Here is a 19530-nt window from a genome sequence, read left to right as displayed (position 1 = left end):
TGTGAGTTAGTGATTTATGACTAAGTAGATTGATTTTCTATTTGGTAGCTGCTGAGATTAAAAAAAAAAAAAAAACAAAAGCTCCCCAAAGTAAACAATATAACACTTAGTTATCCTCAATGCTGGGCTTCTGTTGAAACTGATCCAGCCTATGATTACAGAATAAATTACACACCCCTCTGTTATCTTTCTCAAAACCCTTGGTTCCCTACACCAAAGTAATCGGTAGACTAAAGAAATGTGTTAAATAGCCAATGGGGCTTTAAACAAGAATGAATGTACCTTCCCAAACAGGAGATTGTTTTTCCCCTCAATAGTAACCAGATCCAAAATCTGACCAATTCCCATCATAGCCCTGAAAAGATGGCCTGATTCTCACATCTCACCTGGACAAAGCCCCAAAGTAACTCAGTCGCTGCATTAGCTAGCCAATTTATGCCATTTCTAGGCCCTTCAGCCTTTGCTGGGGAAAAAACAACGCCATCGAAATGAATGCAGCCTTAACAGTGTTCTGGATAATAAAGTTAGCCTAGACCCTAGTTATTTCACTCCCAGGAACAATGGTTTCCACTCCAGTTTCAATAAAATCTACGGCAACAAAAATATCTGCAGATCAGGCATACTCAAAGTTATTGTCCGTTCGTAAGTCAATCGACGTAAGAAAACCTCCATGGCTTTGTTACGGTGTTTTTCACTCCTTCAGTCGTAACTGCTTTTGCTTTCTAGGTTCTTAAGGATGAGCAAAATAGAAGTAACTGCGAGGAGAAGAAACACTGCAGGGAACAGGAAAGCATAAGCACCTTTTTTCCCCATAAAGGACCAGACTGTAATTATTTTAAGCTTTGTGATCCATATGGTCTCTGTCAGGACTACTCAGCTCTGCCATTGGAACATAAAAGCAGCCACAGACACAGAAATGAATAGAAGTAGCTGTGTTCCAAAAAAACTTTATTTAGAAAAACAGATGAGGGCCATCCTGACCCTTGTGTGCCAACCTCTGCTCTACATCCAAGAAATCCATAATGCACACTTAAAGAAAAAGCTAGTAGTGGTCTGAAATACAATAGAGTTTGTAAAAAGTATTTGTTGCTGTGCCTCTTAAAGTACAGTAAAATACCAAATGCAATCATAAGGGAAATTATGGGATTCCTTCATGCTTGTTACAATGGAATTTCCCACTGTGTAACATTTGCTGTCATGTCATATAAATTTAACAACACTATCAGCCAAATTTTTTCTAAAGTCAAAGGTTTCCTAGTCGCCAGACCCATGGATCTTTTCAAACTGTTTAAAGCATGGAATAGTAAAAAGATAAGTTATATATGTTGGTAATATGGAGTAATGCATTTAAACAACCACCTATGGCGTAGATACTTTTAGTATCCCCATTTTACAGATAAAGAAATTGAGGCACAGGTTAAGGTCAAAGTCATACAAACAGCAAATGGCAGGGACAGGATTTGACCCCATCTTCCTGGTGTCAGTGCTCTTAAGCAGTAATGTCCTCTGATCTTCCCTCTTCTTGATATTTGAAACTGCAGCTCATTCCTTTTCATTAATTCTGTAACTACCCATATGCTTCCAGAATGTCTCTCTCTCCTCGTTCTGTTCTTTCTGCTCTGTATGTTCCTGGTCAGTCTCCACTGCAGGTTTCTCCTTCTGGACCATTCTTTAAAATATAGATGTTCTTCAGCTTTCAGATTCTCCTCTCCGTTTATACTCTCTCCCTCAGCACTGCAATCTATTTCTCAGGGCTTTAAAGTAGTAAGGACCCCATGGGCTCCAAAAATCTCCATCCGTGCCCTAAAACTTTTTCAGTAAGCTTCAGATCAATACTTTCAACTATACCCTAAACCTCTCTACCTCAACATCTCACAGTCATCCCAACTCAACATGTCCAAAACTTATCAACCCACTCTCTTTGTACAGTTTATCTGGTAAATGGTTCTACTTGTGCTTGGAACCCATGTAAGAAGTCCAAACACTCTGCTGGAAAGGCCATGTGGAGAGGCCCCAAAAACACATGCAGAGGGAAGGGGCCCCCAAGACCCACCTTCCAGTCATCCCCATCGAGGTACCAGGCATATGAATAAAGATGTCTTGGACAACCTCAGACCAGACCAGCCATCAGCTGAGTGAGCCCAGTCAATCCCATGCAGAGCTGAAGAACAACACAGCTGAGCCCTGCTCAAATTCCTGACCCACAAAATCCTGAAATATAATAATATTGTGTTGCTTGAAGCCACTAAAGTTTTGGGGAGACTCGTTACGCAGCAATAGATAACTATAACTCTTCCTCCTTGTTACGGACTGAACGTGCCCCTGTACCACAAATCCACATGCTGAAGCCCTAACCCCAATGTGATAGTCCTGAAGGTAAGGCCTTTGGGAAGTAATAAGGTTTAAAAAGAAGTCACGAGAGTATGACCCACACGATGGGATTACTGTCCTTGTAAGATGACAAAGAAAGACCAGAACTCTCTCTTGAGCTCCTCCCACCCACCACCCTGCCACGTGAGGACACAGGGAGGAGGCAGCCACCTGAAAGCCTAAAAGACAATTTTTGCCAGGAACCAAATCCATCAGCACCTTGCTCTTGGACTATCCAGCCTCTAGAACTGTGAGAAATAAATGTCCTGTTTAAGCACCTAGTCTACGGTATTTTTTTGTAGCAGCCCAAGCTGCCTAAGATACTCATCATTACCTCCATAACACACAATTACAAGTGAACTCTGAAAGATATCTGCTGGAGCATGAATGAAAAAGAAATAGGTCTGCTTCACACTGTCATTTCCTAATCTCTACTGTTTTTGTTTCTCCAAGTGATACACTATACTCATACTTACATTCCAGCCTCTTCCCAGCTGGACTTAAAAACTGTCTTTAAAGTTATATTGAAACTTCCAAACCTGCTCGTCTCCATTCAGCTCTGATGCTCTTCCCTGCTGGAAGCCTCCAGTGAGTGCTTCTCTTTATAATGATGGCACTTAAACCTTACCTCTCTAATTAATTTCTACCTTCGTCTGAACCAAACCCAGGAAGTTCCCACCACAAAGGAGAAAGATTGTCCTACATTGGATATCTTCCCATTTTTTCTAACTCAAACAGAGATAAAATGGCATTTCCCAGCCTTACTTATTCTTTTGTCTGCCTTTTTAAAAAAGTTTCGGGACTTCCCCAGAGGTCTAGTGGTTAAGACTCCGCCTTCCAAGGCAGGGGGTGTGGGTTTGATCCCTGCTCAGGGAACTAAGGTCCCACATGTCACAGGGTGTGGCCAAAAATTTTTTTTAAAAGTTTCAAGTGTACAACATAGTGGTTCAATAATTTTATACATTAAAAATATATCACCATGGGCCTCCCTGGTGGCGCAGTGGTTGAGAGTCCGCCTGTCGATGCAGGGGACATGGGTTCAGGCCTTGGTCCGGGAGGATCCCACATGCCGCGGAGCGGCTGGGCCCGTGAGCCATGGCCGCTGAGCCTGCATGTCTGGAGCCTGTGCTCCACAACGGGAGAGGCCACAACAGTGAGAGGCCCATGTACGCAAAAAAAAAAAAAAAAAAAAAAAAAATATCACCATGATAAGTCTGGTTACCGTCTGTCACCATACAAACTTATGACAACATTATTGACTATATTCCCCATGATGTACATTATATTCCCATAATTTATTTATTTTATAATTAGAAGTTTGTACTTCTTAATCTCCCTCACTTATTTCACTCATTCCCCCACCCTTCTCCCCTCTGGCGACCACTAGTTTATTCTCTGTATCTGTGAGTCTGTTTTTGTTTTGTTTTGCTTTTTAGGCTCTACAAATAAGTGAGATCAACTACTATTTGTCTCCCTCTGACTAATTTCACTTAGCATAATACCTTCTAGACCCATCCATATTGTTGCAAATGGCAAGATTTCATTTTTTAATATTTTTTTATATTTATACATAATCACATCTTCTTTATCCATTCATCTATTGATGGACACTTAGGTTGCTTTCATATCTTGGCTATTGTAAACAGTGCTGAAATGAACACTGGAGTGTATATATCTTTTCAAATTAGTGTTTTTGTTTTCTCTGGGTAAATACCCACAAGTGAAATTGCTGAATCATATGGCAGTCTCACTTTTAACTTTTTGAGGAACCTCTGTAGGGTTTTCCATAGTGGCTGCACCAATATACATTCCCACAACAGTGCACAAGGGTTCTTTTTTCTCCATTTTCTCACCGACACTTCGTATTTGCTGTCTTTTTGGTTACTGTTATTTTGACAGATGTGAGGTGATGCTTCATTCTGGTTTCAGTTTGCATTTCCCTGATGATTAATGATGTTGAGCAGCTTTTCATGTGTCTGTTGGCCATCTGTATGTCTCCCTTGGAAAAATGTCTATTCAGGTCCTCTGTCCATGTTTTAATCTGGTTGTTTGTTTTTCTGATGTTGAGTTGTATGAGTTCTTTGTATATCTTGGATATTATCCCCATATCTGATATATCTTTGCAACTTCTTCTCCAATTCAGTAGGCTGTCTTTTCATTTTGTTGAGAGTATACTTCACTGTGCAAAAGTTTTTTAGTTTAACAACCCCATTTGTTTATTTTTGTTTTTGTTTCCCTTGCCTGAGGAGACTTATCCAAAAGATATTACTAAGATTGATGCCAAAGTGCATACTGCCTGTTTTTTCTTCTACGAGTTTTATGGTTTCAGGTCTTACATTTAAGTCTTTAATCCATTTTGAGTTTATTTTTGTGTATGGTATGAGAAAGTAGGACAGTTTGATTCTTTTGTGTAGCTGTCCAATTTTCTCATCACCATTTATTGAAGAGGCTGTCTTTTCCCCATTGTGTATCCTTGCCTCCTTTGTTATAGATTAATTGACCATCTAAGTGTGGGTTTATTTCTGGGATCTCTATTCTGTTACATTGAACTTTGTGCCTGTTTCCATGCCAGTACCATACTGTTTTGATTATTATAGGTTTATAATATAGTTTGAAATCAGGGAGCATGACACCTCCAGCTTTGCTCTTTCTCAAGATTGTTTTGGCTATTCAGGGTCTTTTGATTCCATACAAATTTTAGAATTATTTGTTCTAGTTCGGTGTAAAATGTAATTGGTATTTTGATAGGGATTGCATTGAATCTGTAGATTGCCTTGGGCAGAATGATCATTTTAACAATGTTAATTCTTCTAATCCATGAGAACAGTATAACTTTCCGTTTGTTTGTGTTGTCTTCAATTTCTTTTATCAATGTCTTATAGTTTTCTGAGTACAGGTTTTTTACCTCCTTAGTTAGATTTATTCCTGGGTATTTTATTCCTTTTGATGCAATTGTAAATGGGGTTGTTTTCTTAATTTCTCTTTCTGATAGTTTGTTGTTAGTATATAGTAACACAACAGATTTCTGTATGTTAATTTTGTATCCTTCAACTTTACGGAATTCATTTATTAGTTCTAATAGTTTTTTGGTGGTGAATTTGGGATTTTCTATGTACAGTAAGTCCCCTACATACGAACGAGTTCCATTCCAAGCATGTTCATAAGTCCAATTTGTTCATAAGTCCAACAAAGTTAGCCTAGGTTCCCAACCAGCACAATCGGCTATATAGTACTGTACTGCAATAGGTTTGTAATACTTTTCACACAAATGACACACAAAAAACAGACACAAAAAATAAATAAAATGTTTTTTTTCTTTGTTTGGGATTTTTTTGTGGTACGCAGGCCTCTCACCGTTGTGGCCTCTCCTGTTGCGGAGCACAGGCTCCGGACACGCAGGCTCAGCGGCCATGGCTCACGGGCCCAGCCACTCCACGGCATGTGGGATCTTCCCGGACCGGGGCACTAACCCACGTCCCCTGAATCGGCAGGCGGACTCCCAACCACTGCGCCACCAGGGAAGCCCTGTTTGTGTTTTTGATATTGAGGTACATGAGCTGCTTGTATATTTTGGAGATTATTCCTTTGTCGGTTGCTTCATTTGCAAATATTTTCTTCCATTCTGAGGGTTGTCTTTTTGTCTTGTTTATGGTTTCCTTTGCTGTGCAAAAGCTTTGAAGTTTCATTAGCTCCCATTTGTTTATTTTTGTTTTTATTTTCATTTCTCTAGGGTCAAAAAGGATCTTGCTGTGAATTATGTCAAAGAGTGTTCTGCCTATGTTTTCCTCTATGAGTTTTATAGTGTCTGGCCTTAGATTTAGGTCTTTAATCCATTTTGAGCTTATTTTTGTGTATGGTGTTAGGAAGTGTTCTAATTTCATTCCTTTACATGTAGCTGTCCAGTTTTCCCAGAACCACTTATTGAAGAGGCTGCCTTTTCTCCATTGTAGAATCTTGCCTCCTTTATCAAAGATAAGGTGACCTTATGTGCGTGGGTTTATCTCTGGCCTTTCTATCCTGTTCCATTGATCTATATTTCTGTTTTTATGCCAGTACCATACTGTCTTGATTACTGTAGTTTTGTAGTATAGCCTGAAGTCAGGGATTCTGATTCATCCAGCTCCATTTTTTCCCCTCAAGATTGCTTTGGCTATTCGGGGTCTTTTGTGTTTCCATACAAATTGTGAAAATTTTTTTTCTAGTTCTGTGAAAAATGCCATTGGTAGTTTGTTGGGATTGCATTGAATCTGCAAATTGCTTTGGGTAGTAGAGTCATTTTCACAATGTCGATTCTTCCAATCCAAGAACATGGTCTATCTCTCCATCTGTTTGTATCATCTTTACTTTCTGTCATCAATGTCTTATAGTTTTCTGCATACAGCTCTTTTGTCTCCTTAGGTAGGTTTATTCCTGGGTATTTTATTCTTTTTGTTGCAGTGGTAAATGCGAGTGTTTCCTTAATTTCTCTTTCAGATTTTTCATCATTGGTGTAGAGGAATGCAAGAGATTTCTGTGCATTAATTTTGTATCCTGCTACTTTACCAAATTCATTGATTAGCTCTATTAGTTTTCTGGTAGCATCTTTAGGTTTCTCTATGTATAGTATCATGTCATCTGCACAGTATCATGTCATCTGCAAACAGTGACAGTTTTACTTCTTCTTTTCTGATTTGGATTCCTTTTATATCTTTTTCTTCTCTCTTTGCTGTGGCTAAAACTTCCAAAACTATGTTGAATAATAGTGGTGAGAGTGGGCAACCTTGTCTTGTTCCTGATCTTGGAGAAAATGGTTTCAGTTTTTCACCATTGAGAATGATGTTGGCTCTGGGTGCGTCATATATGGCCTTTATTATGTGAGGTAGGTTCCCTCTATGCCTATTTTCTGGAGAGTTTTTATCATAAATGGGTGTTGAATTTTGTCAAAAGCTTTTTGTGCATGTATTGAGATTATCATATGGTTTTTCTCCTTCAATTTGTTAATATGGTGTATCACATTGATTGATTTGTATATATTGAAGAATCCTTGCATTCCTGGGGTATACCCCACTTGATCATGGTGTATGATCCTTTTAATGTGTTGTTGGATTCTGTTTGCTAGTATTTTGTTGAGGATTTTTGAATCTATGTTCATCAGTGACATTGGCCTGTAGTTTTCTTTCTTTGTGACATCCTTGTCTGGTTTTGGTATCAGGGTGATGCTGGCCTCATAGAATAAGTTCAGAAGCATTCCTTCCTCCTCAATTTCTTGGAATAGTTTGAGACGGATAAATGTTAAATGTTTGGTAGGATTCACTGGTGAAGCCATCTGGTCCTGGACTTCTATTTGTTGGGAGGTTTTTTTAAAATTACTGATTCCATTTCATTACTGGTAATTGGTCTGTTCATATTTTCTATTTCTTCCTGATTCAGTCTTGGAAAATTGTACATTTCTAGGAATTTTTCCATTTCTTCTAGGTTATCCATTTTGTTGGCATATAATTGTTCTTAGAAATCTCTTATGATCCTTTGTATTTCTGTGATGTCAGTTGTAACTTCTCTTCCTTTATTTCTGATTTTATTTATTTAGGCCCTTTCTCTTTTTTTCTTGATGAGTCTGGCTAAAGGTTTATCAATTATGTGTATCTTTTCAAAGAACCAGCTCTTAGTATCACTGATCTTTTTCATTGTCTTTCTAGTCTCTACTTCATTTACCTTTGCTCTGATCTTTATTATTTCTTTCCTTCTCCTAACTTTGGGTTTTGTTTGTTTTTCTTTTTCTAGTTCCTTTAGATGTAAGTTTAGATTGTTTGAGATTTTTCCTGTTTCCTGAGGCAGGTGAATATCACTATAAAATTCCCTCTTAGAACTGCTTTTCCTGTGTCCCACAGATTTTAGATCATTGTCTTTCCATTTTCATTTCTCTCATTTTTTAAATTTCCTTTTTAATTTCTTCACTGCCCCATTGGTTGTTTAGTGGAATATTGTTTAGCCTCCACGTGTTTGTGTTTTGTGTTTTTTGGTTTTTTTCAGTTTTTCTCCTGTAGTTGATTTCTAGTCTTACAGCACTGTGGTCAGAAAAGGTGTCTGATATGATTTCCATCTTCTTAAGCTTATTGAGACTTGTTTTGTGGCCTAGCATATGATCTATCCTTGAGAATGTTGCATGTGCACTTGAAAAAATGCGTATGCAGTTGCTTTTGGATGGAATGTTCTATGTATATCTATTAAGTCCATTGGTCTCGAGTCTTGTTTAAGGCCAGTGTTTCCTTATTTTTTTTAAATTGGGGTATAGCTGTTTTACAATGTTGTGTCAGTTTCTGCTGTACAATGAAGTGAATCAGCCATATGTATACATATATCCCTTCCCTCTTGGACCTCCCTCCCACTCCCCCATCCCACCCTATCTAGGTCACCACAGAGCAGCAAGATGAGCTCCCTGTGCTATACAGCAGGTTCCCACTAGCTATCTGTTTTACACATGGTAGTGTATATACCATGCCAATCTCCCAGTTCATCCCAACCCACTCCCCACCATGTCCACACATCTGTTCTCTACATCTGCATCTCTACTCCTGCCCTGCAAATAGGTGCATCTGTACCATTTTTCTCGATTCCACATATATACATTAATATATGACATTTGTTTTCCTCTTTCTGATTTACTTCACTCTGTATGACACTCTATGCCCATCCACATCTCTACAAATGACCCAATTTTGTTCCTTTTTATGGCTCACTAATATTCCATTGTATATATGTGCCACATCTTCTTTATCCATTTGTCTGTCAATGAACATTTAAGCTGCTTCCATGTCCTTGCTATTGTAAATAGTCCTGCAATGAACACTGGGATGCATGTGTCTTTTTGAATTATGGTTTTCTCAGGGTATATGCCCAGTAGTGGGATTGCTGGGTTATATAGTAGTTCTAGTTTTAGTTTTTTAAGGAACCTCCATACTGTTTTCCATAGTGGTTGTATCAATTTACATGCCCATCAGCAGTGCAAGAGGATTCCCTTTTCTCCACACCCTCTCCAGCATTTATTGTTTGTAGATTTTTTGATGATGGCCATTCTGACCAGTGTGAGGTGATACCTCAGTGTAGCCAGTGTTTCCTTATTGATTTTCTGTCTGGATGATCTGTCCATTGATGTAAGTGGGGTTTTAAAGTCCTCTACTATCATTGTGTTACTGTCCATTTCTCTCTTTATGTCTGTTAATATTTGCTTTATGTATTTAGGTGCTCCTCTGTTGGGTACATATATATTTACCATTCTTATATCGTCTTCTTGGATTGATCCCTTGATCATTATGTAACATCTGTCTTTGTCTCTTCTTACAGTCTTTGTTTTAAAGTCGATTTTGTCTGATATAAGTCTTGCTACTCCAGCTTTCTTTTCATTTTCATGGAGTACTTGTTTCCACACCCTTACTTTCAGTCTGTGTGTGTGTCTTTAGATCTAACGTGAGTCTCTTGTAGACAGCATATATATTGGTCTTATTTTTGTATCCATTCAGCCACACTGTGTCCTTTGATTGGAGCATTTAGTCCACTTACATTTAAAGTAATTATTGATAGGTATGTACTTATTACCATTTTGTTAATTGTTTGGGGGCTGTCTTTGTAGTTATTTTTTGTTCCTTTCTTCTTTTGCTCTTTTGTGATTTGTTGACTGTATCCAGGGTCCCCAACCCACGGGACATGGACTGGTACCAGTCCACAGCTTGTTAGGAACTGGGCCACACAGCAGGAGGTGAGTGGTGAGCAAACGAGCAGAGCTTCATCTGCCGCTCCCCATTGCTCGCATTACCCCATGAACCATCCCCACGTCCCCGTCAGTGGAAAAATTGTCTTCCATGAAACTGGTCCCTGGTGTCAAAAAGGTTGGGGACTGCTGGACTATATTTAGTGTGATATTTGGATTCCTTTCTCTTTTTTGCATATGTATCTGTTAAAGATTTTTGGTTTGTGGTTACCATGAGGATACACACACGCACAATTTTTTAAAGTTGCTACACTCCAAAGTTTGAATGCATTCTAACAACCCTGCATTTTTACTCCTCCCTCCATGTTTACTGTTTTTGACATCATATTTTACATCTTTTTGTTTTGTGTATCCCTTAACTACTTATTGTGGATATAGATGATTTTACTACTTTTGTCTTTTAACCTTCCTACTGGCTTTAAAAGCGATTGATCTACTACCTATACTACATGTTTGTCTTTACTTATGAGATTTCTCCTTTCATATTTCTAGTTGTGGTCTTATCTCCTTAGAAAAGTCTCCTTTCATATTTCTAGTTGTGGTCTTATCTCCTTAGAAAAGTCCCTTTAACATTTCTCATAATGCCAGTTTAGTGTTGCTGAACTCTTAGCTTTTGCCTGTCTGTAAAACTCTTTGTCTCTTCTTCAAATCTGAATAAGAACCTTGCTGGGTAGACCATTCTTGGCTGTAGGTTTTTTTCTTTCAGCACTTTGAATATATCATGCCACTCCCTTTTGGCCTGCAAAATTTCTGCCAAAAAGTCAGCTCATAGTCTTATGCGAGTTCCCTTGTACACAACTAGTTGCTTTTCTCTTGCTGCTTTTAAGATTCTCTTTTTATAATTAAAATGGCAACAGTTAATGTGTATTGGTGTGGAATTCTTGGGGTTTCTTTTGGGGGGCTCTTCGTGATTCCTGGACCGAAATGTCTTTTTTCTTTCCCACATTAGGGAAATTTTCAGCTATTTTTTCTTCAAATAAATTTTCTGACCCTTTCTCTCTTATCCATCTGGGACCCCTAAAATACAAATATTAATATGCTTGATGCTGTCCCAGAGATCTCTTAAACTATCCTCATTTTTTTAAAATTCTTTTTCTTTTTTTTTTTTCTGTTCAGCTTGGGTGATTTCCACTACTTTATCTTCCAGCTCACTGATCTGTTCCCCTGTATCATCTAATCTACTGTCAATTCCTTCTAGTTTATTTTTTTAAGTTATTGTGTTCTTTAGCTTTTTTGTGGTTCTTTATATTTTCTAACTCTGCTAAATTTCTCACTGTGTTTATATTTTCTTCTCTCAAGTTTGTTGAGCATCTTTATGATCATCTTTGTGATCATTAACTTGAACTCTTTTTCAGGTAGATTGCTTATCTCTACTTTGCTTAGTTCTTCTTCTGGGGTTTTGTCTTATCCCTTCATTTGGAACATATTCCTCTGTCTCCATTTTGCCTAAGGTTGGTTACATTTCTCACCATTCTATCAGTGTCCTTGTGATAGAATGAGTTCTCCAAAATGGCTGCTGCCAGTGTCTATGTCCCTAGCAGGAGTCCCAATTGCCTCCTGCCTCTCCAGGAGGCTCTCCAAGATCACCAAGGGGGTCTGACCCAGGATCCTTTCAAATGACTGCCTCTTCACTGGGACTTGGAGTGTATGAGATTTTGTGTGCACCCTTTAAGAAAAGAATCTGTTTCCTACATCCCTCTGGCTCTCCCATATGCAAGCCCTGCTTGCCTTCAAAGACAGATGTTCTGGGGGCCCATCTTCCTGGTGTAGGACCCCCAGGCTGGGCAGCCTGATGTGGGCCTCAGGGTCCTCACTTCATGGAGAAAACCTCTGCAATTGTGACTATCCTCCTGTCTCCTGTTTGTGGGTCACCTTCCAGGTGTGTGACCATACTGTGTCTCCACCCCTCCTACCTGTCATGTTATGGTTCTTTCTTTGTATCTTTAGTTGTGGAAGATCTTTTCTCCTAGTCTTCAGGTTGTTTTCATAGATAGCTGCCCTGTAAACAGTTGTAATTTTGGTATGCCCATGGAGGAAGGTGAGCTCAGGGTCTTCCTACTCTGCCATATTCCCAGAAGTTCTTCCTTATGTTTGCCTTTTGACCTGAACAAGATAACCAGTTCATGAGTTTGCTCCTCCCCGCCACTAAAATTATAACATCTCAATTGGCTAAGTGACTTCCAGATTGCAACCTGTCTTTATCAGGCATCCCATTCCTTCCCAGGAGAGGACATCAGGTGTAGATAGAGTCAATGATGAGCAATAATTTTAGTTAAACACCAAGTTCTGCTTTCTTCTGAAAGAATATGACAATTTCCCCAAATCTGTCAGTGTTAATACCTTGGACCACAATTGAACCACTACACAATATATCCAATTTTCAAGCTGTTATGATAGTGCTGTGTTCCTTGTAACTTGAGTACCCAAAGTCTTTTCCTGGAAAGCCAAGTTACTTGTCCATACCCCTCCCAAAACAGACATCCAAGTACTCTTAATATTTAATACCCCTGAGACTCAAAAGTAAAAGAGGACTCATTAAGCAAATTCATGACCAGTGACTTGAGGCAGCAATACAGACCTCCTCTTTAGTGCAGGGTTGCCCTAGATCTCAGATACCACTCTCATTCCTAGTTTCAAGCATCTATGAAGCAATTTCCCCAGGAAGTAGCCTTTCAAAGCAGGAGCAGCTGGTGGGACATAATGCTGTCTAGCTTCCTGGCACCATCCCCAGAGTGAAACTTCAAATCACTGGGCCTGTTTTTTTCCATTCCATGTCCTCCCCAAAGCTGCTTCCAGAAAAAGCAAATTGCTCTAACATAGGCAAGGTCTTTTCCCATTATTAACAAGACTCACCGATAGGCTCACTTGTTCTTTCTGGCTGCCAACATAAAAACCTCAGGGCTGTAATTGTATTTGAAGGGAGGAGGCATTAGTGTTCAGCATGTCCTTGCATCCATGATTTCCCAGGTCATCCTATCAGAAAGGACGTCTGGCAGTCACATGGCACAGAACGCCCTAAAACAAGGGTGCTTACAGAGATTGCCCCAGGGGTGTGGATTTCCAAACTAAATTTGTTGTCTTTGGGTATGAGTCAGAATAGCCCTTAAGTTAGAAAAGTCAATGACAGTCATGTAAGTGGGTTAAACAGATGCTTAGAGATAGGGAAGTTAAAAATCAGAAGCATTGGGTTCAATCTCCCTGAAGTCTATAAACCAAGTCCTGGTATAATTCCTCCACTGGCTGGCTAGGGTTGGGGTACTTCCTCAGTTCTAAGGCACTGGGGGTGACTTCCCTAGCTTGGTTTGGGAAAGAGGGAAATGTGGAAGAATAACAAGGGAAACCAAGGCAGTGGACATCTCAAACCGTAGCCATAGAAAGTAGAATTATGAAACCCAACTAATTATTTCAAAACTTCATCTTTCCAAAGGGAAGTTACCCTAGCACCTGAGCAGAAGTGGTAGAAAGATTATGCTACATTTAAGAAAAAATACCTGGACAAGCCAAGTAAGATCTTTTTCTTCTGGAATTATTTCTTCCAAGTCTTCTAAACTTGTAGGCCCAGCTTCTCTCCCAATAAAATGAGGAGGATACTACCCACCTTTTCCCTAATCTTAGGCAACTAAGATTATATGAGTTCTTCAGAAGATAAATGTGGTGGAAATTCAAGAGGACTTTTATTGACCAGTATTCAATCTGTCCCATCCTACATCAAATTTTTAAAATAATGGAAATTCTGGGCCCTTGCTATTAAAATAGCAAAAGATAGTCATCATTTACTGACTCAGTCCTCACCACTCTCACAGCATATGGGGCATGAGACATCTTGTCAAACATATGGTATTCCAAATGTAACAGTGTTAAATATTTAATATTCCACAATGGTGTACCATAAATCAAATTGTGAAGAGTTGTAGGCAAACCACCAACTCCCACAGCAGAGGTAAGTTCCACTTCAGGCTTTCTAACTAACTTGACTTTTTTTCTTGATTAGCTTTCTATCCAAATAATTCATTGTTTTATTTTCCATTGAGAAAAAGTACACGAGCTGGTAAAACAAAACAAAACAAAAACAAAAAACAAACCAATGCTTGTCAATTAACTTCTGCTTAAAACTCTCATGTCAGCATATTGTTGTGTCTTTGAGACCTTTTTTTAAATCGGGTTCAGGTTTTTTTTGGGTTTTCCACAGAAAAACCCAAATGAACTTTTTGGCCAACCCAATAATTATCCAAGGTTCACTTCCTCCCCCTTCTCTCCCCAAAGATCATAATAATGGCCTTTAAAAGAAGTTATTGTGAACATTTCTAGGTTTTAGACTTGCCAATCATGGCTGTATTTCCTCCTGCAACTGTCTCACCTAGACCTAGCTAATACATAGTAAAAGTAATAATAACAATTAATAATAAAAATAACACATGACATGTACTCCATGTATACCATTGTCAAGCATTTACATAGCTTATCTCTAATTCCCATATCAACCTTACATGTGGGTACTGTTGTCAATATTAACAATCAGGACAAAGACTCAGAGAAGCTCAATAACTTGGTCAAGATCACATAGCTTTCTAACCAGCAGAGATGGGATTTAATTTGCATCCTTCTGAGTACAAAAAGTCCAAGCATCGTTATGAGTACAAAGTCTAAGCCTCTTTCTGAGTACAAAGTCCATACAGTTTTGTACAGCAACTACTTTGCAATCCATGTGGAAGTTACACTCACACTGTAGCTTCAAAATCAAAAGGCTATAACGGCTATTTTGCAGGGGAAAACAGAACTATTCAGGCAGCCCTCTAAGCAACTTAGGGAATACATCAGAGAAGATGGTTTTGTTTTGGAGCGGCCCTTATTTTTTGCACTAATCTACTACCTGAGTCTGGACACTAAAAATTAAGGTAAACCAAGTCAAAATATAAAGAACAATGAAGCATATCAACCCAGAGGCTTCAGTTAAAAAAATAATTTTAGACATATAGAAAAGTTGCAAAAATAGCATAACTCATCTACCTTAGTATTAGCATCTTATATAGCCATGAGCAATTATCAAAATTAAGAAACTAATATTAACCCAATACTATTAACTAAACTACAGACTTAATCTGGAATTCACCAGTTTTCCCAACTACTACACTTTTCTCTGTTCCAGCACCCAATCCAGGATTCCATATTACCTTAGTTGATGCATCTCTCTAATCTGTGAGAGTTCCCCAATCTTTTCTTGTCCTTCATGACCTGAACAGCTTTGAAGAGTACTGGTAAGTTGTTTTGGAGAATGTCTCTCCCTTTAGTTTCTCTGATGTTCCCTCCAGACTTGAATGGGGTTATACATTGTTGCGAAGGATACCACAGAGACAGAGTGCCCTTCTCAGTGCATGGTATGGGGGAGTCCATGACATTGGTATTTCTTTCTATTGCTGATATTAACCCTGATTGCTTGGTTAAAGTGGTGTCTGCCAAGTCTTTCCACTATAAAATTATTCTTTTTCCCCTTGTTTCAATAATTTAAAAACACCAGGCTTGGGCTTCCCTCGTGGCGCAGTGGTTAAGAACCCACCTGCCAATGCAGGGGACACGGGTTTGAGCCCTGGTCCGGGAAGATCCCAAATGCTGCGGAGCAACTAAGCCCATGTGCCACAACTACTGAAGCCCGTGTGCCACAACTACTGAAGCCCATGTGCCTAGAGCCTGTGCTCTGCAACAAGAGAAGCCACTGAAATGAGAAGCCCGCACACCACAACAAAGAGTAGCCCCTGCTCCCCGCAACTAGAGAAAGCCCGCACGCAGCAACAAAGACCCAATGCAGCCAAAAATAAAACAAACAAACAAACAAAAAACATTAAAAAAAAAAAAATACCAGGCTCAGGGCAGGAGGGAAGAGGATTCCCTGAGACTGTGCAAATATCCTGCTTCTCCTCAAACTGTTGCCCATTAATTTTAGCATTCATTGATCGATCTTGCCCACAACAATTATTATTTTGGCGCTCTAATGGTAGATTTCTATTTCTCTCATTCCCCCTACAATAATTAATTGGAATTCTTCTGTAAGGAAGAGCTGCCTCTTCTCCCCCTTTTATTTATTTATGCAGTTATTTATTTATATCAGTATAGTCTCATTGATATTTATTTCATTCTATGGATTATAATCCAATGCTATTGTTATTTTTTTTAATTAATTAATTAATTTTGGCTGCATTGGGTCTTTGTGTAGAGAAAGCTGTGTGTGGGCTTTCTCTATTCGCAACGAGCGGAGGCTACTCTTCGTTGCAGTGCGTGGGCTTCTCATTGCAGTGGCTTCTCTTGTTGCAGAGCACAGGCTCTAGGCACACAGGCTTCAGTAGTTGTGGCACATGGGCTCAATAGTTGTGGCTCACAGGCTCTAGAGCGCAGGCTTAGTAGTTGTGGGACATGGGCTTAGTTGCTCCGTGGCATTTGGGAATTTCCCGGACCAGGGCTAGAACCCATGTCCCCTGAATTGGCAGGAGGATTCTTATCCACTATGCCACCAGGGAAGCCCCCTGTCACTTGTTTTTGAACTCCAATTGTTCCAGTTTTGGTCATTGGCAGTTCTTTCACATTGGCTCTGTGCCTTTCCTAGTGCCCTACATTTTGTTTTTTGAGTAATTTTTTACTTCCTGGTGCCACAAGATGCTCCAAGCTCACCCTGTGATTTCACTACCCCAGCCCAAGAATCAGCCTTTTCTGCAAGGAGCCCTTCTTCCTTTTATTAGAGCATGGTATTTGAAACCAAGATCTGAAGGCTAGGTGTACTTATTACTACAGTGGTGTCATTGCCTCTAAGTCATCTCAGCAGGTGGGACTTGGAAATATATGTAAACTTACTAACCCCCCACCCCAATACACACACACTCACACACACACACCCCTTATATTTATTTCTGTATTTATCTATGTATATTAAAAAACATGGGTTCATATTGATATCCCTGATTCTAATTCTAAAGACTTTGCTTAATATTTTATCCAGTATCTCCCCAACGAGAGGGTCAAGAGGAATGAAAAAGGCTTATGCATTTAAATGGTGTCCAGCTATTGTGTAGACTAAGGGTCAGCAAACTATGGCCGACTGCCTATTTTTGTGAAATACTTTCACTGGAAAAAAGTTTTGTTTTTTGTTTGTTTGTTGGTTTGTTTTGCGGTACGCGGGGCTCTCACTGTTGTGGCCTCTCCCATTGCGGAGCACAGGCTCTGGACGCGCAGGCTCAGCGGCCATGGCTCACGGGCCTAGCCGCCCCGCAGCATGTGGGATCTTCCCGGACTGGCGCATGAACTCATGTCCCCTGCATCGGCAGGCGGACTCTCAACCACTGCGCCACCAGGGAAGCCCTGGAAAAAAGTTTTATTGGAACACAGACACATCCATTAATTTAGGTATTGTCTATGGCCACTTTCCACTAGAAATTAATAATTGAGTAATTACAACAGAAGTTTTTTGAGTTGTAAAGCTGCAAATATTTTCTATCTAGCCCTTTACGGAAAGGGTTTACAGATCCCTAGTCTAGGCTATGTTTCAAATTTTCATCTGAGAGATGAAATGGAAAGAGTATGGGTTCAGATTCCATCCTTCCTCTTATAATTACTAGCCATAGGCAAGCCACTGACCCTCTCTGTGCCTCAGTTTCCCCTTCCTTGAAGTGTTTTGGGGAACACTAAAGATCATATGATAAAATCCCTGGCATATAATAAATGCTCAACTAATGGTAGCCAGAGTTACTTCTGCAGGTGGCTTTTTAGAATTTTGCACAAATATAATCTATTTTCAGTCGTGCTTAGATGACTAATATAGTTCATAGAGCCTGTTTGGCCATGGGGACTCTGAACCATAATTCTAAATTCAAATACTCACTGCATCACTTACTACCTGTGGGACCTTGGGCAAGTAACAATGTTTTTGAGCCTGTTTCTCCCTCCATACAAGGGTAATATATTCATAGGCCATAAGAAATTATGTCTATAAACATCTTTATGCCATGGTCCCCCAAACCGGTCAGGAGACCAAGCTGGGATGAATGCATCAAAATTAGAATCAAGATGTCTTAAAATACATCTTCCTGACCCCTAGCCCCAGGAATTCTGATTCAGGAGGTCTAGAATAAGGTCCACACTAAGCATTTTTAGCAAATACCTAAACTGAATTAGTTGCAGGGCCAGGTCTGGGAATCACTGTTACTCAGTAGTAAACACCACGCAAATTCCCTCTGTGATCTCATGTCAGCTCTACATCCTCATAGTGTCCTGCTACCTTCCTCTCATTCAGATAAATGCTTGGCCCATTCAAGGCTTCCTCAAGTGCTACAGGAAACCCAAATCTCCTTCTTCTGAGCCACTGCATTATATCCCTTTATAGAGGATTAGGTCCTACTGAGAGGTCAATAAGATTCTCCATGTTTCAGAAGATTAATCTATTCCTTCAACATCCTCCTCCTTTACAAAAATACACTCTGTGAGTCTCTCCCTCATTGTATTAGTCAGTAAATACAAAACCAAGAACCAGGTGGGGTTGTGAGGAGGGGAAAAGGGGACAGCAAGATGACCAGAGACACTGGTAAGGAGGAGAGCAAATTAAAGAAGGCAGTCATCCCCAGCTAACCCCTTCACACTTTGCCCTGCTTGTCAGTAGGGCAGGGTAAGAAACACAGGCTGGAGCAGGTACAGGGCCTTTTAACCCATAGCTGGGACCCACCGTAGGGTTGAGGAATGAGAAACCCTAAGTGGTAGGAGCTGGGATGGAGATTCCTGGGGTCTTTTGACGTGAGGGACACACATCACTGTGAGTTCAGCACATGCCATACCCGAACACTCTTAGGCTGGTACACTGGCTCAAAAGCCAAGACTCCACTGCTCACTCTTATGCATCAACAGAGACCAGGAAGGATAGGTGTGTCCAGGAGCAGGAATACAATGGAGGCTGTCAAATTTAGTGGCGCCCAAGGAGCAGCTTGCAAACTATCTTAACCCATCATCTGCCAAAGCTTTTTTAAAAAATGACATAAAATTAACCATTTTAGGGCTTCCCTGGTGGCGCAGTGGTTGAGAATCTGCCTGCCAATGCAGGGGACATGGGTTCGAGCCCTGGTCTGGGAAGATCCTACATGCCGTGGAGCAACTCGGTCCGTGAGCCACAACTACTGAGCCTGCGCAGCTGAAGCTTGTGCTCCGCAACACGAGAGGCCGCGACAATGAGAGGCCCGCGCGCCGCGATGAAGAGTGGTCCCTGCTCGACGCAACTAGAGAAAGCCCTCACACAGAAATGAAGACCCAACACAGCCTAAATAAATAAATAAATTTATATAAAAAAAATTAACCATTTTAAAGTGTACACTTCAGTGGCATTTAGTACACTCACAATGTTGTATATCTATCACCTCTATCGTTTCAAACATTTTCATCATCCCCAA

General features: G+C 40.0%; 1 protein-coding gene across 2 annotated transcripts in view; it reads right to left on the bottom strand.

The window, feature by feature from the left end:
* Positions 1 to 19530, bottom strand: part of FRMD3 (FERM domain containing 3) — a 307607-nt gene that overhangs the window by 135588 nt on the left and 152489 nt on the right. The gene's annotated exons all lie outside the window — the stretch shown is intronic.

Source organism: Phocoena phocoena, chromosome 6 (assembly GCF_963924675.1).
Source record: "Phocoena phocoena chromosome 6, mPhoPho1.1, whole genome shotgun sequence".
Lineage (NCBI taxonomy): Eukaryota > Metazoa > Chordata > Mammalia > Artiodactyla > Phocoenidae > Phocoena > Phocoena phocoena.
This window is presented reverse-complemented; position numbering and strand designations above follow the sequence as displayed.